Here is a 25,378-nt window from a genome sequence, read left to right as displayed (position 1 = left end):
TTCAGTGGAAACTTTGGCCTGGGTAGAAAGTTTGAGTCTTTATCTGAGTAGGGCTTAAATAAAAAGAAGTGTCAGTTTGACAAAAGCATCTACAGAGATCCAGCCTAACTTACAAAAGAAGAGACACTAGCTGTGTTCACCAGGGCTCAACTGCACAAAGACACCCAGAGGAAGTCAGCTGCATGAACTAAATTTGTAAAGTTAGCATTCATACATTGAGTATCTTCTAGGATTAAGCCATAGCCAGTTAAGGACAGTTGATTTCTGAGCAAAAGCAACCACATGGCAGTTTAATGTGCTGTAGCTCACTCCTGTTCACAGCTTTCATTGATCCACTTCAGCTTTCCTGACCATTTCTCTCTTGCCAGTTTGCCCATATGTTCTTTAAAATATAGGGCCTTTGTGGCTGAGGCAAAAGAGGATTTTTGGCTTTCTTTATTAAAACTCTTGCCATAGCCAAAGTGAAATTCCTGCCTGAATAATACAGAGATTTACTCTGTGTTTCAAGCAGGAAGATCTTCAAAGTGCACCCCGTGAAGCCCAGCTAGAAACTGTCTCCACCAAACAAAAGAAGTAAAGCCAAGTCATATGCCATGAACACAGACCACCTCTCTGATGTTTCAAAACCTGTATATAGGGAAGACCGTGATCCCACCTGTCTGAATATATCAACAGCATTAATGTTCTTCCCATCAGCCTTGGACCAGGTTAATCGTGGTGCAGCTTTTTAGTCTACTGCCCGGCGACACTATATAGTCAGCACGATACTGATTTTTGTCTGTATTTTCCTGGCACCAAAGAAAGGCAGACACTTTGCTTCAGTGACTGCATGCATGCCCCTCTGTATTCCCCTGCACTACTAGGAACTTCTGCTCAAAAGTGGTACAGCAAAATTTTATCCCGGTCAGTAAAATGCATTCATGATTTGCACATGTAGAACTTCAAAAAACCCCAGCTTTTTAGGATGGGAAGGCTCAATTTGGTCAAATGAGTCTGCTTCTTGGCTCAAATCTTGTAATATAGGTTGCAGCCCAAAGCACATTTTTACAACCACATTATAGTATTAAAAAAGATGCTATGGCCTCTAGAAAATATAGTAGCTATGACAGAAGTGCTGTCACAGTCTTAACTAAAGCAGTATAAATGCATAAATAGAAGGGACAAGGTGGAGGCCTTCAGGGCATTCCCCTAAAATAGTAACAAGTCTCTAACTAGATATTTAAAGGGAATTTTCCCCCATTGGGAAACTGTATATAAAAAACTAGTTGTCATTCCAGACCGGCAAAAAATGGGCAGTATCCCCTCACCAGCTGATTGAAACTATCACACAGAAAATAAGCTATTTTTTGGTTTTTAATCCAGGTTGCAAGCATAAATCTCTGTTTTCCCGGAAAACTTTATGTAGAGACCTCTGTTTACTTCTTTCCTTGGCAGTGCCTGGTGAGTTTTATCTATGACGGCTGGTGCAGGGCTCATGCCACACTTCCACTGCTTGCAATGCAACAGCCATGGGGCCACTGGTGAGCCTGGGACAGATGTCAGTGGTCGATAAAGCCATATAACACTTTTGCATGGCTAAATGTAGGCCAGAAGATTGCCCTGGTGACAGTAACAGATAATTATTAAAAGAATTGCTGTAAATATGATTTTAAAACCTGCACAATGCTACAGGCCCCTAATTATCATTAAAACATTCCACTGTCCCATAAATTTTAATGCTCTGGTCAGATTTTGATTAGGTTGATCGCTAAGTCTCCATTATCTGGTAGTGCCACGCTCTGAGGAACTGTTCCTCGCGCGACCAAGGGTGCCACCTGCACACAGCCTGGGCATCATCCGGAGCCAAGGTTGTGTCTGCAGGGTGTGAATTAACTGTTGCAGCGGCCTGAATCGCCTATTTAGTACTTCAGAAGCCATATGTCAATGTATATAAAAATAGCAATATTTCAACAACTGTCTGAGGCAAAGGACATGAGATAAAAAAGAAAATGGGCTCATTTTCTGAAAATAAAATAAAGATTGGGCAACGGTCAGGTTGCTGATGAGCAGCTTCAGAAGCCATTGTTTATAAGCCAGCATTTGCTGAGATCAGTCCTGGTCACACTGTAGGTGAGAGGGTGAAGAAGCAGTGATGGACCTGGGTGCAGCACCGAGACCCCTCAGCTACAGCAGCTTGCGCTGGCCCCTGATCTGGCCCTGTGCCATGCCATTGAGAGGTAATTAGTTCAGGGTCATTTAAAATGTGCTCATTTGACCAAATGCAGCACATACTTCATCAAAGGGAGGGGGATTTACATCAGCCTTACCATTTGTATTGGGGTTGTCTCTAGCTGTAATGGGAGCCATATATTTATAGCCACCCCCAGAAAGGTTTGCTCTGTCATGTACTGCCTGATAAACAACAGAATGAGATTTTGATACCAGATGAAATGAAGAAAGAGGGAAAAGAGATGAGGAATGTCACTTGATGGACACTGATAGGTATTTATTCACCATGACCTAATTAACTGCTCATTTCTGGAGCCCAGGGCAATGAATAACGTATTAAGTGATATTAATGTGAAATATGGTTTCTGCTCCAACAGCAATCTTAGAAAATAGACTGCCATTATATGTAAAAAACATACACAATCCTTCCTTTTTTCCAGAGCTCTTTTCACAGTTGCAGACCATAGCAATATGGTTAGTTACAGTAATTCTAGTATTATTGCCAACTCCAAAGCCCAGGACTTTTCTAGTTACCCTGCCAAGCAACCGTTTTCCTCTAATTCTATTTCCTTCTGTTCCTGAGAACCCTTCAGCCCCTTTTTAATGTATGAATGAAGTAGGAATGCAGCTCACATTTTTCTGTCTGCAAGCATCTTGAAAGATATCAACCAAAGCTGTTTGTCCCCTCTCTCTGTAGCAAAGCAGAAGCTTGGAAACATCTCTTTATTTTCTAAAATACAGGAAATAGGAGTGCATGTTCACAGGTGTATTTGATGTAATATTTTGTATCAACATGCTCATTTCTTTCATGAGGAAAGCAGTAAGCAGATGAAACTGGGAAGCAGTAGTAAGAAGCGGCAAAAAACCGTGCATGGAATATGATACAAAATTGCAGTAATAGTATTTATGTTCTTTTACGTACATTCCCATAAAGCATAAATCAGGATAAGGTTGAGATTATACTCCTGCCCCTCTTTAGTGGAAGAAGAAATGCAAATATTCTATACATACAAATTCATTTCTGGGTATCTTGGAAACATATGCATCATACAGAGGATTTTTTTATGGTTTGACTGACTTTTATCTTGTACCTGAAAATAAAAATATCTGTACTAAAATAAGGGAAAATATGTGCATTAACAAAGGGCAACTTCCCAAACTGTACAAATAATTAAATAAATAAAGCCTAGCAGTTTAATGCCTGTTAAACAAGAAGGCAATGTTCACTGTAGTTTTGCTAAGTGCAAGATGTGTACCTGAGGTGTAAAAAGTTGAAAAATATCAGCATTTTAAGTAAAATTTCACGATGTTTCTTAACGAAAGTCTGATTTTTTTTTTTTTTAAACAGGCTTTGTTAATATGACAGGCTGAGTTAAACATTCAGGTTTAACTCAGCCCCACAAAAGGATAGTGAGCAGTACTCCTCTGGCTTCAGATAAAGATGGTCTGAATTCATCTCACCTAACTGTAAGGTTGTACGATAGGAACCTGCTTAACCAAAGGTCCCTGTTTTCTTAGCAGAGAGATATGAGTCTCTCCCACGGGTGGATCAGATCCTCTCCATCGACTGCATGGCCTATGCTGGGATCATGGTCCCTCATGGCACAGCTGGGGTAGATCCCCACAGGCAGCTGAAAAGAGACGTGGAGGAAGAGTATGGTGTCCCCCCAAGTCTTGGCTTTTTCTGGAGGAAAGCTTGGATGCGTGGGAAGGAAGAAAGCCACAGCACACTCTCAGAGAGCTTGTGTGAACTGATGGGTGCAGCACAGAGCTCTTCTGTACTGCCATGTAGATCCAGACTGAAGATGAGGTGGTGGGATGCAGTTTATTTAAACCAGAGTAAGACTGCCTCAGACCTTCTTTAGCTCCAGAGCCATGCCTGACCCTTCTATGTGCCCTCACCAGCAGCGACATTTGCAAAGCGTGTCCCTGCTCATCACCATAAAGTCTTCAGGACACAGCTATGAACACCTTGCACTGACACCTGTGCAGGAGAAGGGTCCCATTGCTGTTCAGGCAAAATGCAACAGTGGTGGCATTTGTCCTCTGCACAGTGGCTTAGTGAGTAGAAAGACGAACTTGAACATCACTCCAGGCATAAAGACACTGGATATGGCCATGATGTTGTTCTAACCCAGGCTACAAATTGTGCTCAAAACTAGGGGTTATGGGGATATAAGCAAAGAGCTTGATACCACATAAAAATGAGGAAACATGAAAAGGCTTACTTTTGAGGTTTGAAAAATAACCATGCTAGAAGCAAATCACTTTAGAATAGTCATTTTTACAGAGACAGAAAATACAAAGAACCTTTGAAAATAATTAAACACTGTAACTGTAGATTATCTTTACTTAATAAAGAGAAAGGTTAGGCACTTCCAGAGCTTTAGAAGACCGTTCTGTCATTATGTCACAATTGATTGGAATTTAATTGTTCCACATGAGGATTATTTGCCTCTTCTCCACATGATTATATCCTTTTGGCTCACAAATCAAAACTGGCTCTCAGCAGAAGTTATTAATTTCTCTTAAAGAGAGAATTTTCTTCTGAGTTCTTGTGCTGAGACACTGGTCTTGATTAACTTTCTCCTATAATTTATAGAAGATGGTTGGATTAAGTCTCAAATTTACGCAATTTATTTATTGCTTACCTCAGGTTAAGGGTTTAATCCATTTCAGAGGCACAAAAAAACTTTTAAATTTAAAAATTAAAAATCTCTTTCTTTCTTGGGAAAGGTAACTTGGTTCTAAGAAAACAAGCGGTCTCTGTTTAGCTAAAATCTAAAAGTTGGAAGTGAGATAGATGTCCCTAGATAGCTCTAAAAATCTTGAACTCGAGGTTCAGATTTGGAGCTAGCTGCAATCCACATGCCACCATAGCCTCAGGCACTGATGTTCATCATTCTTATCCTGATGGTCACAGAGGGAGCAGGACGTCAGCTGTATTGGATCCTGATCCACATTCTCCTGACATGCATTGTGAATTTCCGGGGGCTTAAGTTGGAAAGGATAATTATGCAGTAAAGTAAAGCAGTAAGTAGGTAGAAGTAAGCAAAAGATGGTAAAGATAGCAAAGCAGAGTGATAAGGAGCATTCCGTAAATGGGAAGATGTGTAAATAGCTTTCATTGTTTATATCTTCCCAGTATAGCATATTTTTCTAATATATTATCATTTTTTCCTGCTTTTTGACAATAACTTCATAAACATCGGAATGCAGAAGCTGATTGGAATTACCAGTTTTGGTTTAGTTTCTGTGTGTGTTGTGACCCAAAGTGTCCACGAGGTCCTCCAAGGGAGATTCAGAAGTCCTCGCAATAAGGAAAGTCTGTCTTCCCTCCAAAGACTGCAGAAGAACTGGAAGGCCTACTGCCACATACTGCCAAGTGCAATAGAAATCACTGTACCACCACTGAGGTTGGACTTAGTGGCCTAAAGTACCAGTTTACGAGCCAACTGAATTGACATTTGGATATGTAATATCATGGACTGGCTCTGCTTGCCCTCTGAGCTGCTCTGGTTTGGGAGCTGTTTTGGTAGGCAAGCAGAGGACTGTATTTGAAATAGTGAGTCTTGGACTGGAGATAGTCTTAACTGTGCAATTGTTTTCATCTGGCCATACAGCAGTATCCTTGCAAAATATGTGTTCAGCCTTGTAGAAAATTCAAGCTAAAAAATTTTGAAGCTTCTCAAAGATAATTAGATGTCCAGCTCCTAAATCAGTGGCTTTGAAATAGCTTCAAAATGCTAAAGCAGCAAAGGACCTAACTTCAGTATGTAGTTTTCTCAGAGTCAGGATTCCAAAACACTAAAATATCCGTAGCTTTTCCTGCATTCCAACATTTTAGCTAAAAGTCTGTGTATATATATATATATGTGTGTGTGTGCAAGTAGTATGTATACTGTATATATTTATTTACATTTTCTTTAAAATGAAAATCTTTACATGCCAGATTTCAATGGCAAATACAGGACTCCTACAATCGCACAGAAAACAACCACCTCTACGTTTGCTTCAGAATAGGGTTACCTTTGTTGCCATGCTCTTCCTTTTCCCCCATTGCTATTGTGCTTTTCAGCATAATACAAACCTAGAAATGTTCCTGTGCTTGCCAACTGGTAGCCAGCCATGAGAGCCCATTTAAGCAGTTAGCAAAATCCCCCGTCTGGCGTCTGGACTTCCAGTGTCTGTCCTGCACATTAGCACAGCTGAGGCTCCAGCTGAGACCCTCACAGCATTGCCACCAGGTGAGCCAAAATACTAAGCCAGGAGGAGCTTTACTAAACTTGTCTCAGCTGGAATCTGGTTTCTGCAATATTTTTCGGTGTTATTAAATTAGTTCATTTCATCCATAGATTCAGGTGCTGTTTTAGCACAGTTTTACTCTTTTCCCCAGGCAACCATGTTTTTATTATGAACTATTTTTATAAGAATCTTGTTCTGCAGATTCCTTGGAAGGAGGAAAAATTGTCTCTGAGCTTAAGGGGTGCTCAGTGCCATTCACTGATTTATCAAGTGAATTTGGCATCACACTTTTTCTCTCTTGTACAAGTCTCATGTTGCTCCCTGAAAGCTTCGTTAAAAAGATCAATGCCCAGGAATGTTAGCACCTGTATTCTTTATGGAATAGATTGCATGGTTAAGGGTTTTTGAAGTATGCTCCTTTTTTCAGAAATTATCTTATTATTGGCTCTGAAGTATTTTCCCTGGCTGAAAAGACATGGTGATAATATCCATCACGAACACCTGAAATGTCTCTCTGGGTCACTAGACCATCTCCAGCCTCATGTCTTTATTCTCGATACAGTCTCTAGCCAGATGCTTATGCTACTTGCAGGCCTAATTCCTCCCACATGATTTTAGAAACATAAAAGTAGCTTCAAAGTCTAATTTAAAAGCATTGTCAATGGGAAGGGACAAATACCCTCATTTAAGTTTGGGCTTTCTTTGTTTGCTCCTGCCAAAAGATTTTGAACCTTCTGCCAGTTTTGAGCCAAGTCAAGGGACGATTACATGCCAGAGAGATCTGAACTGATGATTGTGTAGAGGAAAGGACCCTATTACGCCAGTCACTGAGGGGAGACAGAGTTCAGCCCTGCTGGCTATATTTGGTCTGCCTAGCAGCCAAAAGGCTGCCAGCTGTCCATGCCCATGGCCAGTCACATTCTGGACCAGGCATAGTGTTTTCCAGCCTCTACCTGGCCAGCAAGAAAAGCACATTTGGCAGAAGACATGGGAGATGTCAGCCTCTGCATGCAGGTGCAAGGCATGGAGATTTGGGGGTTAAGGGTTCTCTGAGCAGATGAATGTTGTATGGCTCAGAGCTGGACACACTGGGAAACATTGGGGTCACAGGACAAAGCTAGGTATTGTATGGTTAATTCCGTTTAAATATAAGAAAAATCTTTTTTACTATGAGGGTGGTCAAACACTGACACAGGTTGCACAGAGAGGCTATGGAGCCTCCATCCCTGGAGGTATTCAAAACCCAAGGGGACATGGCCCTGAGCAACCTGGTCTACTTGACCCTGCTTGGGCAAGGGGGTTGGACTGGAGACATCCAGAGAGCCTTCCAACCTCTGCAGTTCTGCGAGTCTGTGAAGCATAAGGGATGTTGGATCGAGCAGAACTTATTCAACTTATTCAAGTGCAGACACCGGCAGCATGGGCTGCACTGGGGTATTGCCAAAGGGTGTAAGGGGCATGTAGGGCAGCTGGGGAAATGTGGGAGGCTGTTGTCAGGGGGTTGTTAGGGTACTGTGGGGCCCTAAGTGAAGTGGAAGGATGATAAGAGTACCACGGGGACTGAAGTGTGGATGAGACTTGAAAGGCTGCAAAAGGGGCATAACAGAAGTTGGTGGTGTGATTAGTAAGAACCCGGGCAGCTGGGCTTATTACCGGAGAAGAGAAGGAATATTGAGGATCAGTAGGAAATCTGGCTTGATTAGTTACATGGCTCCTGAAAGGCTTGCTATGCTTCATCATGGTTTCAGCTCTTCAAATGGCTTCAGCTCTTTTATGCAAAATCTTGGCTGCTAGGCTGGGGGGGGGGGGGGGGTGTTGGTTTTTTCCCCTTAATTTTTGCTTTAATGTCATGCATGTCGGTGAGATCATTTTTCACTTTCTTGACTTAATTGTAGGCAAGACGTGGAACCTGCTTACCATGTGTTACTTTATTATGTATTCTTTCTTTCTGCATGCTACTCTTTGATACAAATTACTTTGTTGGGCTCTTTTATTGTGGTTACAGGGTGCTAATGCACTTCTATCATGCCATAAGAGTCATTCGTATCAGAAGAGTTTAGCTTTGATCATGCTTTCCTGTTATCCTTGTTGATTACCACTATTTGCATATTACTTGATTCCCCAGGTTTGTGATGTGTCATTTGGTCTGGTTCCATCCTCTCGCATCTCTCCATGTTCCTTGTTTGCTTTGCTTTCCTGATTTACTCTGCTTTGGTGTAAGAGATATTTTGAAACCAGTTAATTTCAAAAGCAAAGGTTTGGTTTACACATTTGCTTTTTTAACTTTCGGCAATTTTAGTTTATTTCATTACAAATGAGACTTTGATATTCACCAGAGATCATGTGGTGAATTGTTTACTTTTAAGGGCCCGGTTGAAATAAGAAGTATAATAAAATGTCAGTGCTTCAAAGAGTCAGTCCTGTGAAAGTCAGGAAAGTAGTTCTTTCAGCCTCAAGGTTTGAGCAGGGCCAAGTGTGCTCCCATACGCATTTTCTGGACAGGTGTCATGCTTCTGTCTGCATGAAAGTTTCTAAGCTCATACAGTGAGAAAGGCCTAGTTTTTGTGGTGTTTGGGACAGTGAAGGCCATTTCAGCTATCTGCCTGTGTCTCCTTTGTAAAGACATATATTCACTACTCTGTTTTGTAATTTCTGTGATGCTCCTCATTTTGATAACTGCCTAAGAAACTGCACATTGGGTAAATGAGGTGTTGATATATGGGAAGTAAAGACATACTCAAATATGAAGTAAATAATAGTGCAAGTTCCTTGTCTGTGGTTGCCATCTTCCTCTAGTTTACTCCTTACTGCTGACTGTCTTCATCCCTTTGGCTGTATTAACAGTTCTCAAATTTACTTCTGACTCAGCTGCATCTGCATGCTCTCAGGCTCGTATCTCCTTCTCTTTGATATTTCACTTTGGGTTGGCTGCCATCATAACCCCCATATTGAACTCAGTATCTCCAGAACTGAATTTTCAAGGCTGCCCGTGAAGCCCTCTCTGCTCCCTTCACCTCCAGCACTGTTAGTGACTCTCTGGGAGATGGCTGGGAGATGACTTACTAGCCTCTCTGGTGCCTGTTCTTCCAGATCAGCCAAAATGTTACTGTCACGACTATCTGTTGCCACACCTCTGGGTCTCTTCCTTGGGTCCCAAGAGTATATCAAATTCAAAATCCTTGCTTTCGAGTCTCTTTTATAGTTGCCCATAAACACTTTTTTCTATCCCTTTCCTCCTACCAGTGCTATTTCTCAATGTGACTATTCACTTCAAGTATAGTTGAATCTGCTTAGTGACAGAGGGTGAAATAGATTTCCAAAGATTTATTTTCTTTCCTTATCCTCACTTATGGCTGTAACTATTCAGTGGGGTGAAGAGTAAGGCAGGCATAAGCACAGCACCAACCATGACCTGCACCCTTTTTCTTTACATTGTGAAATATTATGTCAGCTGCTACTCCAACTCAAATCATCTGGAGTGTGATTAGGACGAGTTAGTGAGAAAGATCCAGTCTGACTGAGAAGTTCACAAGACCTCAGGCTCTGCCCTTCCAGCAAGTCATAGGCTGTGGTCCTTATGTCCTATTATAAGTTTGTAGATAACTTGCGCAGGTGGGGAGTAAATGAGGGTTATGTCATAACTTCCTCTCCATATTTTCCTCCACAATTCTTTTTTTTTATGATCTTTGTGAAACTGGTTTCTCAGTCCTACACATTCATCCTACTCGGGTTGTTCCTAAAATTTTACTTCCGGAGCAGTAAATATTGAAAGTATGTATTCTGCATTAACTTAAGAGGTATTTAAATGTTTGTACTACCAGTTGGCTTAAACTAAACCAGTCTGTAATGTGGGTTCTTCCTCTCCTTTCCTGGGCATCCTCCCAAGTTCTGTGAGTCCTGCAGATCTATAAGGCGTTCCCAGGCTGTCATCATGGCAGTGGCATCATTTCTCTGTGTGGCTAATCAAGAGATTTTACACAGTGGTCCTACGTTATTAAGTATCTTGAATCAGTTTTTACCAGTGCCAGATCACAACTTCTGCTGCCTTCTGTATATCATTGATGGAGATAATGAGAGCACTGAATCAGTTTTAATTTGCCAGACATGCTTTGTGCATACCTGCACTCTCCCCCTTTTTGTGACTGATCACCATTTTAAATACGATGTTGTATATGACAGCTGGACTTGGGCATAGCTTTTTAGCTCCTTATGGCTTCACAAGAAAAAGACTACTCGGTGCATTCCACAGCACTAGAGGTGGGAAAAACTTAAATATATGCGTATGCACAGAGCATATATATGTAGTGTGTATATATGTAATGTGTATGTGTAACATATATATTTATACATGTGTACATACACACACACACAGAGGCCAAGAATATATTCAAGAATCTTTAAATAATCCTATATTATGGATGCAAAGTGACACTTTGAGGCACAAAATGCCAGTTTACTTATTTATAATTACAAAGTACTCACATGAAATAAAACACGGAGCCAGATAACCTATTGTTAGAGAGTTTCACTCTGCTTTTGTTATTTCTGTAATTTTGCGGGCTTTCTCCTGAGCCAGCAGGATATCATTTCCTAATGATACAATAATATCTTTCCTCGAGCATGAAGTACCCTGTGTTCATTTTTGCGGCTTTATTTCTGCTGTAATCAAGTAGAATAAGGAACCTGGTGCCTTCCTCTTTAGAAAACAGTCCACACAGTGAAGCTTAGCATTTTTGGAAGCAATGAGAAATCCTTCAAGTAATCTGTGTAAGCGTTATCTTTCCTGTATGGTAGTTTAACATTTTTGTGAGAAACAAAGATAGCCTTTTTCTGGAGCCAGAGACTAGGCCTGAGAGTGTAATCTCAATACCAAGCAGAGCTGAACAAGTGATTTACACTTTTTGACTCACTAATGTTAATAATATCTGAATAAAACATGCTTAATTATTTCTGAAATGGAAAGACTCCCTGCACATTTTTTACAATTTGGATGACTCCTACATATCATCAAATGTTTGGAAAAAATAAAAATAGGGCTTTTTGATGTATTAAAGTGTTTATATGGGTAGTTAAGTATTATAATTGAGGTGTGGTCATAAAACCAAAACAAAAGCATCAGAATAATTTACTGGCTTGCAAGACAAGTTTACTAGTAGAATGAGCTGAGAATTTTCCATGCACAATGAATATAATTCCTTTTCAGAGCAGTTTTGCAACATGAATTTGAAGTTACAGATATCAAATGTACTGAGTACACATCCCTTCAATGAGAATTAAGTGTACAGTTTCCTTTAAGAAGTTGGGGCCTCCATCTTCTCTTTTGGAGACGATAATTTTAACAAGAAGGTCCCTGGGGCTGGTGAAAAATTTTGGAGGAATAATGAGAAAATGGGGAAAAAAGGAAAATGGAAAAAAAAGAAGAGAAAAGGAAATTGGTGTCGGGCATGAAGCAGATTAAGGAGAGCTTGTTGACTAGAGGCTTCAATTTGCAATGCAGACTGTATTTCCAGAGAAAACTTATGAGACTTATCCCCATATTGAAACAGATTGAAAAAACGTGTTTTCTTGTTGTGTTTCCTGTAATGTGGTATTGTGCAACTGAAACTGCTGCCATCTTCATGCTTATCATCCTAGGGTTTTTGTGAAAACTGCAGCATCAGGTTTTTCAAGATTGAGTCATGAGATGTGAAAATTGTTTCTTCATTTGAATAATTTTACTACTTTTTTTTATAATCTAGTAGTGTGTTATAGCCATAGCATTCCCTGTTGAGTAAGCACATAACTTTGCCATTTGCCTGCTTCCTGTATTTTGCTGTACCTGGCAAGCAAGAAAAATCCTTGAATTTTACTAGTTCTTAACAAATACGCAGCAGCGATATGAAGCAGCAGGGGAGATGCAAAAGGAATAATAATTCTATTAAATGAAAAAGAGTAGGATTTAGCCAGTTCATTTATGCTCAGGAAGGAGAAGGAATATGCTTACATATGATAAAAATGCACTGATGAAATTTCTAATATTTATAGAATATTTCTCTGAAGTCATTTTGATGTGAATAACAAATTGCCTTTAATCTTCCCATCTGAGCCAGGCTTACCTTCGAGTCTGCACTTTCACCCCATTTCTTTTGTGGGACCTCATCCTGGCAGGGAATTAAGGGCTCTCCCACCCTTGTGACTGGAAAGACATCAATACAAATTACTTACTCCCTGGTGTAGTTCATTATCTTTCTGGAGCTATAGCAGGGAAGCATTTCTTAAAAAATCTCGCTTTAAGGGAGAGCCGCACGCTGCCAGCATGACCCTGCTCAGTCCTATGGGCCAAACAGCAAATGCCTCTCTCAAGTAATTGCTCACCTTGAGGAGCACTGCACAGCTGCACTGAAGAACCACAAGACACAGTGAAAAGGTTTACATTTCATCCACAACTGAACAACAAAGAATAATATCCCGCTGCCTGTCAAGCAGAACCAGTCATCAGTTGTTTCAATACCAGCATCGCTGCTGTTGGGTCATTTTTGGGAAGCCAGAAACAAATAGTTCACTGCAAAGTGCTTCAGTCCACAGTTGCAGTTAGGAATAGTGGAGCACTGCAGCCAGCCTGTAAGAAGAGCTTGGATATTCTGGATCCACAGCTCACATCAGACCCATTCACCTCTCTTTTGCCACTATTTCAGGTGCTGATGTTTGGATAACACTTAACGTCCTCCGTAGCCACTAGAGAAATTTTTCATTTTGCACTGTTTTCCTCCAAATGTTCATCTGCTGTTTCATTCATCAGCACATAGTTGTTCTTTCAGTAGGAAAAGAGCTACCTCTAGTCATTTGGCCACATTTCAGCTCCAGTTTTGTCATTTGGTTTTGGCTAAAAAGCGTTTCAGTGCTGGCTGGAAGGCAAATGCTCACAAAAAGGAGCCACTTTCTGCCCTGGCACAGCTGGCCTGGCCATACCACTCTCCTCTTCACCATGGCCAGCTTATGCCTCTTCAGCACTGTTGCCTGTGCAAATCCGTGTCCTCTATTCTACCAACTTTCCTTTGTTATTAGGTTAATTTTAACCTAACCTTTAGGTTGACCATGAGCCAGCAGTGTGCCCTGGCTGCCAAGAAGGCCAATGGCATCCTGGGGTGCTTTAGGAAGAGTGCGGCCGGTAGGTCGAGGAAGGTTCTCCTTCCCCTCTACTCTGCCCTAGTGAGGCCTCATCTGGAGTACTCTGTCCAGTTCTGGGCTCCCCAGTTTAAGAAAGATGAAGAGCTACTGGAGAGAGTCCAGCGGAGGGCTACGAGGATGGTGAGGGGACTGGAACATCTCTCCTACGAGGAGAGGCTGAGGGAGCTGGGCTTGTTCAGCCTGAAGAAGAGAAGGCTGAGAGGGGACCTTATAAATGCTTACAAATATCTGAAGGGTGGGTGTCAGGACGATGGGGCCAGACTCTTTTCAGTGGTGCCCAGTGACAGGACAAGGGGCAATGGGCACAAACTGAAGCAGAGAAAGTTCCGTCTGAACATGAGGAAGAAGTTCTTCCCTCTGAGGGTGACGGAGCACTGGAACAGGCTGCCCAGGGAGGTGGTGGAGTCTCCTTCTCTGGAGATATTCAAGACCCCCCTGGACAAGGTCCTCTGCGTCCTGCTGTAGGTGACCCTGTTTTGGCAGGAGGGTTGTACTAGACGACCCACAGAGGTCCCTTCCAACCCCGAACATTCTGTGATTCTGTGATTCTGTGATTCTGTGATTCTGTGATTCTGTTATGTCTTTTCCGTGGTAGCAGCCTAAGCACACGCAAAACTTGGTCTTGCTGGATCTTGTCTGACATACTTAGAGACTGCCTAATCCCTGTTTTAACTTTTTATTGCGTTTTTATATTGGACAACACAGCCAAGAGCATGAAGCAACTGCCATCGTCACGGGTCCCCCGTTCAGCCCATAGGCTGTTAACCTGATGATCAGAGCTATTATTTCCTCACTAATGCACACAAAAAGCTGAGATGGAATGGAAAAAAACCTGCATAGGGCAGTAGGCATTACCAGTCAGAAGAAAAAAAGGAAGAGATGATTGCAGGGTTGCAATTGGGTTTGGTGCTGCTTATAAGGCAATTGGGAGGCTACAGGGTGTCACAGCCGCTCCTCCCATTGCAGATTGTGTCTGCAGGTACTGACAGAGCACCTGTACTCTCAGGTAAACCTGGTTCATGGAGTTACAAGGAGGTCACCTTCCAGTCTCCATCTTTGCAAAAATTCTTCAGTGACACAAAGGAAATTTGGACAATGTTTTGTATGATTATGTCATAGTTTGCAAAACAAAAATGTTGTTTGGCTTTCAGGAAATCATACCGATGCCTCTGGCATAGCATCCGATTCTAAACATGGGACCGTTCTCCACAGGTGGCTACGCAAGAAAAGCTGCATACCCTCACAGGGGAGGTATCAATATGCCCAACTAAGGCACATGGAAACTTGTCCACTGCAAATTAAGGTAATAAGTTAAATTGGTCTTTTGGCATCAGGCTAGTATAATCCTGAGCAGCAAGGTCGCTGACATATCCCTGTGCTCTAGCAGCTACTACACACTCAGCTTACCTCTGCTTTCCATATCCTAGTGCCTCGCTTCAGCTTCCTTAGTGTTATGTCTCTGCTGATCTCTTCAAGGAACAAAAGGATGAGAATTACTCATTTTTCCACTAAATTATCCTAACAGAGCAAGAGAAATATCTGTACAGGAACCTGAAAATTGTCTATTCATACAGTTATGTTCAGGACCTATCACCAGTTATGCTGAGAAGGCAGCTTGCCTCTCTTCTCTAATTTTGCTTTTTTAATTGCTTCACCCTCTGTCATCAGTCTCTCACGGTGCATCATTTGCACATTTCCATGCTGCATTCCCCTGTTCTGCAAACAGCTCACTAAATGGAGGGTTATGGGTCCAGCACCCTGCCGAGCTCTTCCAGTGCCGACACCTGAAGTTGCCAAGGCTGAGCTCCTGGGAGGCTGTGCAGCTACCCGCCCGCTCTGCCTTCATGTGGGCAGGAGTTACATCAAACAGGCAGGAGATCCCCCTGGACTGTGCTTGCCAGCTGTCCAGAACCCCTTCCAGTTGGGCTGCGTTGGTAACTTACAGCGCTGAACAAGGCGTGGGAATAGATGAGGGTGACCCGTGGCAAGGGCAACTCATTCTTTCATTCAGGGATAGGGAAGACAAAATGCAGAACACAGCATGCTGCTTATTTACACTCCTAGAACATATCATTTGTCAAAATTATGTTCTTTTTAATACCTGATTAGGCTTCCTTGCCAGCCTGAGGCACTAATAGTTTTCACGGTTAATCAGGACCCCTGGTGCCAGGGTAACTTCTCCTGTCCAGCAGCTCCACTCTCCCACTTACATGAGGAGTGGAAAAAGCAGCCTGATTTTACGTCAGTTATTTTTACACGATATCCCTGTTACATCCTGGAAGAAAAGTGTGAAATACTGAGGGTGTTGTGCTGTGATTTTAGAGACTGTTTAAACATCCTACGGAGAAGACTTACAGAAAAGTCTGTGTCAGTAACTAGGTAAATAATGTATAGGGAGCAGATATAATTTTGGGCAGGAATGGAAGGAAGAAAGAGTCGGAAAAGAGGGTGAAGCAATACCAAACCGCTCTGGTTCAATCTTCTGAAATCAAACAAAAGCACAATTTTTAGATCCACATTTTGTAATATAAATCTGCTGACCTTGAATTCTCACTTTGAATCTATAAAGCAATGTGAAATCCATATTTCAGGTAAATATGTGACCTTGTGCCAGAGTCAACTTGGTGAGCTAGAGACCGAGAAGATGTGGCAAGGGATAATCTGTTAAATAAAGCTCTAGTATGAATGACATTGCCTTTAATACAAATATTTCACCTCTTGATATTTACTGTGCAGGCTGTGGCTCTGAAATCCTTCCCTTTGTGCATGGACTTTTTCTGCTGTTCATATTTTCATTTTTCTGTGTGCTCCCATTAAAATTCACATCACACCATAGTTCGGTTCTATTGAAAAAAAGAATCCCACAATATTCTTTATCTGATACATTTCTGTGCACAGTTTTGGTAGCACTTATCTCACCTCCATTGATATAGTTAAAGTTTCATACCAAGCCTTCACACTGTTCTGCTTTTGTGTAATCTTTATAGTAATGGGGCTAATTCAATAATATTCACACTGCCAAGTGAAGAAGCCCATAAGGTAAAACTCAATTACCTTTTCTATTCCTTCTCTCAGTTGCTCTTCTGCTGTGCTTAGTCTTTTATCTTTTTCACTGTAAACAGGTAGCTTATTTAAATTTAATAGATACCACTGTCTTTCTCGTTTCCTTTTTTTCCCTTGAACCTTCTAGACGCTCTCATGAGATGTTCATTCACCTTTGTGTAATACCATCGTAAGAGTAATACAGGAAAAAATGTAATGATTGCATGCAAGCTGCATATAAGGCCTAATGAACACTGTGTTTATGAAGAATGTCGCTTGGATTCCTAACTGCACTTCGGTAAATTATACAAATTAAATATTCATTACTTTGTACTTCATTAGTTCACATTTGGAACACTTTTTCTTCATTATAATAGCCTGGGGTAAAGGTTTTTTTAATATGGTTTATTCTGTTATTTTTCAGAAACTGTTTAGTTACAATGTTAGAGCAAAGTTGTATTTATTCCACAATAGCCCAGAACATCCATATATTCCAGAGACTGCGTATTTTCTCCCACAAGAGTATTACATAAGTTCACTAATTGTTCAGAGTTCTTATTTCAATAACCAAAGTAACTAAATATTTAAACTGATTTTCACAGCAAGTTTGCTTACTGATCATATCCCAACTCAGAATGAATTGCAATTTCATTAGCACAAGCAATAGTTGACGAATGGTAAAACTTACAGCATATGTTCTGCACTGTTGCCCTGCGTTGCTGGCTGTTGGCACTGCTTGCGATACCTTCAAGCAGGTTTATTTTGTGCAGGAGGCGGATGCTACTCACCAACCTTGAGAAAGTGGAAAGAGTTACAAGGGTGGTGGAAGCTGGGGCTCCAGCGGCCCTGGTGCCCCTCGAGGGAAGGTGGCCTTGAGATTGCCTCTGCCCCACAACACCCTGGTCAGCACACAGAGGTTCTTGCTGCTATTTGAAACGTTAGGAGGATGTTAACTGAAAGAAATCCATTGAAAGGTTTAGTGTCTCTGATTTGCTTTCCTCACATGTTCCTTCATCCTCAGATACAGCATCTGGGGATGCAGTCCATCTCCAGACAAATACAGAAAGTATCCTCACAAGCTGTGCAACACTTTAAAGCAGAAAAGCACTTTCTGATTGTGTATGGGTGATAAGCCGTGTCAAACCTTATTATTCAGACTTGAAACTAGGGAAGCTGGCAATTTCAGCTGAATTCCAGTCTCACTGCAGGGAGAGGGCTCATTAAAATACAGTCTCGGAAGAGTTTGGTTTTAGCTTGTTGGTTTTCAGTGGGCGCACAGTAGATGAATGTAAAAGAGAGATCCCTGATCTGGTGATTAGTAACTACACAAAGAGAAATAATTTGTACTGTAAGTCAGCTGTTGCATTGCTCCTTGCCAGAAGAAATAGTCTTTTAATTGTCTTTCCAAGTGTCCCTCAGCAGTAGGACGTGTTTGTACGGGTGACGGGATGGAGGGGATATGCTGGCCTCAATCAGTAAGGCTGGGGAGTGCTAAGCTGCACATGTTGGATGTTTAAGACCCAATGTAGGGTCAATTAGGTGTAAAGCAGAGCTGGTGGTAGTTTGAGGAAATCTTCATGTGTCCAGAATTGAAAACCATGGTCCATGCGACTTCTCTGAGGTTACACAGGGAATCCGTGGAAGAACCATGAAGAATTAGTGTCTTATGATTTCTTGTCCTCTCCATCAATAACACAACTTTTTGTCCACTCTTCTGCCAGAACACTATGTAGAGGTAAAGTGCAATGCTTTTAGTCACTCCTATAGGATGCAGTAACATACCTGTGTTTAAATGAGGCTGTGACTGCTCTAGGCCCTCATCCTTCCCCAGCTAGTGGGTACTGTGTATATTTTGGCAAGCCAGCTATTCTTGTTGTGCCTCTGGCAGTGGAAGTGGAAAAACTGGGGACTTTGCTGAAAAGAAACAGGTGCATCTGTACTGGAGTAATAAATCAGAAACAGGGAAACATTAAATCTGAACAGTGTCCAGCTCTCTGTGTGCCTGCGTTTTGCTGCATACTAATTCTCTGTTTTGTGAGAACCACATCAAACACAGATCAAGTTCTACCTCAGAGACTGCATGAAAATCAAATCACGTGTGGATGTTGTTTTATTTGCTGGGAGCAGACATCTCCAGACCATGTTCAGAGATCCAAGGGGATGTGATGGAAGAAGTACAAATAAAGGTAAGGAATCTTGTTACCAGTCACTGTTTCTTGTACAGGTAGTTGTGTCCAAAGCAATAAATAAGCACCACTTAAAAAGTTTAAGGCAACAGCCAAATAAGGATCAGAAGAGCTGCATGCTTGGCCCTTGCATATTTTATCAAGCAGTTAAGTGCGCCAGCAGAGAGTTATTTCCAGTTTAGCTGTCCAGATTGCTTTGCTAAGACCCAGTCCACTAGATCCATGTAGTCCAAAGCTTCTTTAGCTTTGTCACCACTTAGAGCAGGGTGGCAATAAAGCTTCTAGCAAAAGGCTCCTTTTCAAATGTGTGTTACTGCATTGTTGTTATCATCTCACATAGTATGCACACATGCAGACCTGCAGCCTAGGCAGAGCTCCTTCACCAGTCAGGAAATTCAGCTCCTCATCCCTTGTGTCCTATGCCTTAATGGACCATAGCACTGGTTTTTCCTGGATGCCTCTTCCTAGACCTTTTGCCCACAGGACCAATGCCTATTGTCTCATTCACCGAGTAGCTTCAGTGCAACTCTCTCAAAAATACATCCGTACTGGTCCCCAGATAAGTGCTGTGCATTGATTTGCATTTGCACACATCTGTGTGTGGTTGTTGGGGTGAGTACTCTGGCACACACTATCCTCTGATCCGTGTACAAGTTTGCCTCCCAGCAGACCTACGTACTTTGTTCTGATTCAGAGGCTGTGGATTACTTTACAGGTACAAGGAGCAATAACTAAAGAGGTTCTGGTCCCTTTGGTGGAGTCAACAAGGTTGACCATATGGACATACTCCGGGTTCACAGTTCTTCACTTCAGGAAGATATGACAAGAGCCTTATGGGCACAGACACACATCTACACACAGAATTTGCCCAGGCTTCCAAAAGGTTCTTCTTCTCAACTGAGCTCTTCTTACAGCGACTAGAAACTGCTACTTATCTCTTGCTTCAGCCACCCCTTCCACCCAAAATCTCTCATCTACTGAGTCCTGCAGATTCCTGGCCATGCCCACCTGAAGCTCCCTGGGGACGTCATTTGCCTGAAGTGAGCAGATGACTCACCTTACCTCCACTGGTGCTACAGGTCTTATCAACATCATAGGATGTTGAACACAGACAGATTTCCCCAACAAAGCAGTGGCTAGTTCTGGACTTTGTCCAAATAAATGTGATCAAAAACCACTTATGAAGATGGCTTTGCTAGTGGAAGTGAGAGGATTGTACGTTTAACGTGAGAAACACATAGAAACTATGCTTCAAAGCATAGTGTGCAAATTAGCAGGGTCCCAAAGTGTAAATAAGAACATCTGATGACACAAACATGAATATACGAAATTAATATCTTCTGCAAGGCACTTACACAGCTTGAGGCAAAACTCAGGACAGTTAACGAACCCCTTGTGTGTATTATCCAACAGGAAGACCTGCGTCATCAAATATTTTTATTATTATCTGAGATTGCCTACACTCCAGAATGCAACTGTAATTGAGAGCTCCAGCAATTCCTATTACAAGCTCTCCAAATAAAACAAAAGCCTAAAACAAAGCCACATTTTTGATAGAGTAAATCATGCACCTGACAGATCTAATACTACAGTTATAGCTCATCCCAGCCATGCACAGCGATATGAATTCTGTGCTTACTTTACTACGCTTTTAACATGTTTGAAAACGATGTGGCCTAGGATAGACCTTGTACTTCATCATGAGCATCCAGGGGAGACTGGAATAACTTGTAAGTAGCAGGCACAACACTACAAAGATGGCACCACTCCGTGAGCTGGAAAGGTTTCACTGTATTTGTTATTAAATGTCCTTGCATTGCTAATCACCAAAGAAAGAAATAAATAACTATCATCAATAGTGCAGTTATTTCAGGATGCAACAGAATAAAAAAATAGTGCTATAGTTTATAGCCATCTCATTGATGACAGCTCATTTTACTGAAACAGGGCAAAGCATCCTGGCTTTATAACCTGTCCTTGAAGAATGTCATTTGCTTCTCGTTCAGTTTTGGGTAGTTTTGAGACTCCAGTAACCAGCAGCTTTGTCGCTCTGTGAGGTAAATAAGAAGGAGATGGGAGAGAAGAAATTTATCTACCCAAACACCCAGGGCAGATGTTATTCAGGACAGTCAAAATGCTGAGGGGGAAAAAAGCTATAAAAAAAAGTTGCACATGATTCAATAGTCTGAAAATTACCTGTTTTGTTTGGAGTTGGGTGATGCAGGAAGATAAAAAAATAGAGAGAAGGGTACAGCCCGAACAGGACTTAGGAGTGACAGCATGCCAAGAGCTGGCCTCCAAGGTACGTTCCCACGTGCTGCTGACAGGTTTCACCTCCCCACAGGCGACCAGCAACATGTGGCTGAGTCTTACTGGCATTCACGAAGTCTACAACACTGCTTAGGGGCTTGCCTAGCTTAGCCAACAGGTGTGCAAAGGACAGGGTGCCTCTTAACCCTGACCTTCTCTGGGGTGCAGGTGCTTTGAAGTGGACCTCAGGGAAATGCCCCTGGGCTCTGCTGGGCCTTCTCCTTGAACATGCACCTGTGCCAGCCATGCCCTACAAAACCCAGGTGGAGGAAGTGGTCACCTTTCCTTATGCAGTAACTCAGTTCTTGGACCCACCCAGAGAAAACGTGTGAGATTGAATTGCAGTCTCTCTCCTGCTGAAACTTTCGCACCTCCCAAGCTGTGTGCTAATCACCTGCAGTGGGAGATGCGGCCAGGGTACCCCATCTCAGGGAGGAGGACACCTGAGTGCTAGGTCAATGCTTGTGGGGCATTGCAAGACTTTGTATTCCCTGGCTGAGGAGCAGCCCTTGGGAGGAAGGTGATCTGGCTGCCCTGCTACCTCTGCTGCCGGCACACAGCAGAGCATACCACACCGACAGGACAGCCCTGAAACCAACAGGGGGTATTTCCCCCTGTCAGCCAAGAAAAACTCACGATGTTAGTACCAAAGGTGTGCGAGGTTCTGCAGATACAAATTGCATAAATAATTCATATAGAAAAGGTTTAGGGAACTGAATGCAGGGTTACTGCCGTCTCACCATATTATACGGCGCTCTAACAAATGCAAAATGGAAATGCAGATACAAATCTACTGAGTTGTAAATGCTGTACTGCAGTTGCTATGTCCTTCTGTACTCACAGATCTCACGAAAACGTCTCAGTGCTTTTACGTTGAGTTTTATTTTGTTTCTTGAGCCTATGACAACTACTTACAATACCAAGTAAAATAACACTTCAGTTATAGTATTTCAGACACAGAACAAATAAAACATAGTACGTCTTCTGTTTTGCAAACGCTTCTGACTCAAATTCTTGTAAAGTAATGATGGGTCTCCCCATTTTTTAAATTTCTATTCAATCCTGAAAAAACATTTCAAAGGCATAAATTAGATGAGGCCAGGGACAGATTTGTAACATCTCATCTTTTCCTGGAAACAATAAGAAATCAGATAAGTCCCTCAAGCAGCATGCATTAAAGGTGACAGAATGGAGATCTTGCAGAGACCTCATCAAACACAGACAATACTCAGCATTAATTCAGTGTCCATTTTCATTCGTTGCAGTTGGATGGGAAATGAGGCTTGAGTGACAACTTTATTTAGTAAGTCATAGGCTGCTGAAAATTTTATGAAATAATGCAACATACATGCAAAACAGTGGGGCTTTTTATTAGCAATGCTTGATAAGATATAGTGAAAATATGAGTAATTCTCATTAACTATTTGTCAATAAAAGGCATACAAAATAAATTAGATCAAAACCCTGCTCTGCATAATACTGCCTTTGTGTTTGAAGAAGAAGCTTTATCACAATACCTTTTAATAATACGGAGCATCTATTGCAGCGTTTGTTGTTTTACCCCATTATGCTAGGAATACTAATTGTTCGCTTCATTTTGTCTTCAGCCAAAGCTCCCATTTGTAATTTAGAGCATTACCCTTTCCAATATTCTTACATCAGTGGTGCTTATGAAACATCTGGCAGTTTCATTGCTGTGGACAGTGTCTTAACCAAAGGTGCATTTTCAGATACAGACTCCCAGCTTCTTTCAGAAAAGCCGGTGTGTGTGCAATGGCTTGTGTCCTGTGCAAGGACAATCATATTGTACCTAACACTGAATTAAAACGAGCAGAGAGAGTCAGAGATAAAAAAGGTGAGGAGAGTGCACAGCCCCAAGGCACTATAATGAATATCATTCTCATGGAAGGTGTCATTATTGCTGGCATTTGAGATTGAAAATAGGAAAAGTTATATTAAACCTCTCTCATAATAATAGTAATAACAATCCTTTAGAATAATTTTTAAATTAACCTTATTAGTAAACTCATCTAGGTTAAGTTCTTTCCCCAATTCCCAGCAGAGGAATTCTTGAGAGGGCTAATGCCAGCTGTGTGTTTCCTTCTCTTCCGACAGCTTTCCTTGAACTCTACGTGGAAATCAATTTACCTCTTCATTCTTCATACAGGCAGCAGCTTCTACACAGAAATATTCCTTTAAACATAAGCCAATTAAAGAGCTGGCAAACTGTTTCCAGAATGAAATTTCCCTGTTCCAAAGCACTGAACACCGGAGCCAACTACAGAGAAAAAAACCCCAATTTTCTTTTTCCAATTTAAAAGCAAACTTTCAAATTTTAAAAGCAAAAAAGCCATCCTGATGCAAGATACTTCTAAGTGACATGGGGCAAAAGGAAGACACCATAGTTAAATATAGAAGAATAATAATTTTCCTTGGCTTTCTGTAGTAGCACACAAATATCTGTGAATAATGCCCCAATGCTACCAGTGAGCAGGGCACTTAATAAAACCCAAACAACTGTCACACATAGGTTATAAGGTCATTTCTCACACATAAGATAAACTGGAAATCCATCCAAAGGATGGAATCTGAGAAAGTGTTATGAAGTTTACTGGAAAATAAAAAATTACTTTCAAATGTTATTTTATTTCTCAAGGGCATTTTGATAAACATATGCATACACTGTCAATGCACAGCTTACCCACGTAAAAAAGAAAGAATTCAATATCATTTGGTTTTAAAAGAGTAAGTGTCCTTTAATCGCATGTTATATTATTGTTGATTATATAAACACACAAAAAAAGTATGATTACGCAATGATGCAATTCACGGTGCATTTCAGAGCTGTTTCCTGGTTATAAGTGAAATACCATGTAGGTACGTGTTAGTGTTGCCTCACGCAAGATAAAACTGAAACACAGAGTTAAAGTCAAAGGCCATATTGGTGTAACTCTGGTACCCTAAATGAAGCATTGAAATCCAAACCCAGTTCAAGAAGTAGGTAGCTGGGCTTCAAGGACAATGCACTCCTGCAGCTCCACATGTGGCTGCTGCCCTTCGAGACTCAGCAGAGGCTGCAGCTGTTCGGCATCTCTGAAAATCAAAATTTTCTGATTCACCCTTTAGGCAGTCAAATTCAAGCCTCTTGTTTTAAATTAGAATCTTAAAATGTGTTGGGGGGGGGATAAATGAGTCAGGAGCAGCAAGCCCGCTGCGTTAACTGCCGATCGGAGGGCACGCAGACCAGGCTCTCTGCCGAGGGTCCCTGGATATGCGTTTTCCCAAGGGCTGCCTTTGGCTTCCAGTGATCTGGATCATAATGGCACTGCCCTGCTGATAGCTGCCACCATCCAGCTGAACATATGAAGTCAATTTTTCACCGAGCACTTTGGCTTCCTACTTACTCTTGGCTGCCATGGGAAGTCTTGCCCCTATTATAATAAAGGCAACTATAGCTTGGGGCCTGGCTGTCTGGGATCCCACCTTCCACCTCATGATCTGCCATGGCAACTGGGGTCATGTGGAGTGCTGGCGCTAGCAATCCTTATATTTCAGTGGCTCTTTTGCAGCAAGAGGCCCCTGCGTGTTCAGAGACATCCTGAATTCAGGCGCCTTCCCAGTGAGTGGGACATGGGATGCTTGCTTTTGCCAATACGGGGAGGGGGAGTTGGCAGGGGTGTCCATTCCAATCATCTTTCAGTCTTTTGCCTTTGAAAAGAGACAGATCTCTGTGCATTTTATTAAATTGCACTGAGATAAGTCAATAGGGTACCTTTTGTGAATCTAAAAATAAATAAAATAAAAATTGCTTTTGAGAAGGCTATCAGAACTCCAGCTGCGCACAGATCCAGCTCTAAATAATATTTGGCATGAAGTTATGCAATGCTGATTTGAATCTTCTCAGAGGTGAGAGAGGGACACCATCTCAAGACATCACACTCGTTCTGCAGCCCGGTGTAACCAGGCCGCCCCCAATATGGGTCTGCTGGGCTCTCCTCCCACCACTCCCAGCTGAGGGTCACTGCAACCTCTGCTGCTCTACCCCATCTCACTGTAACGTGCAGTCCTGGCTATGCAGTGCAAAATTCAGTGAAGCAAAGAATCTGCTGGAGAAAGACTGATGGGCCCACCAGTGCCCTTAAAATTTGGCTTTGGTCGAGAAATGCCATAGGAGAGAGAGGAGCCCTCACTCCGCTGTCCTCAAGCTCTTGTTCATCCAG

The sequence above is a fragment of the Opisthocomus hoazin genome, chromosome 8 (assembly GCF_030867145.1).
Source record: "Opisthocomus hoazin isolate bOpiHoa1 chromosome 8, bOpiHoa1.hap1, whole genome shotgun sequence".
Lineage (NCBI taxonomy): Eukaryota > Metazoa > Chordata > Aves > Opisthocomiformes > Opisthocomidae > Opisthocomus > Opisthocomus hoazin.
Note: the sequence above shows the minus strand (reverse complement) of the source record.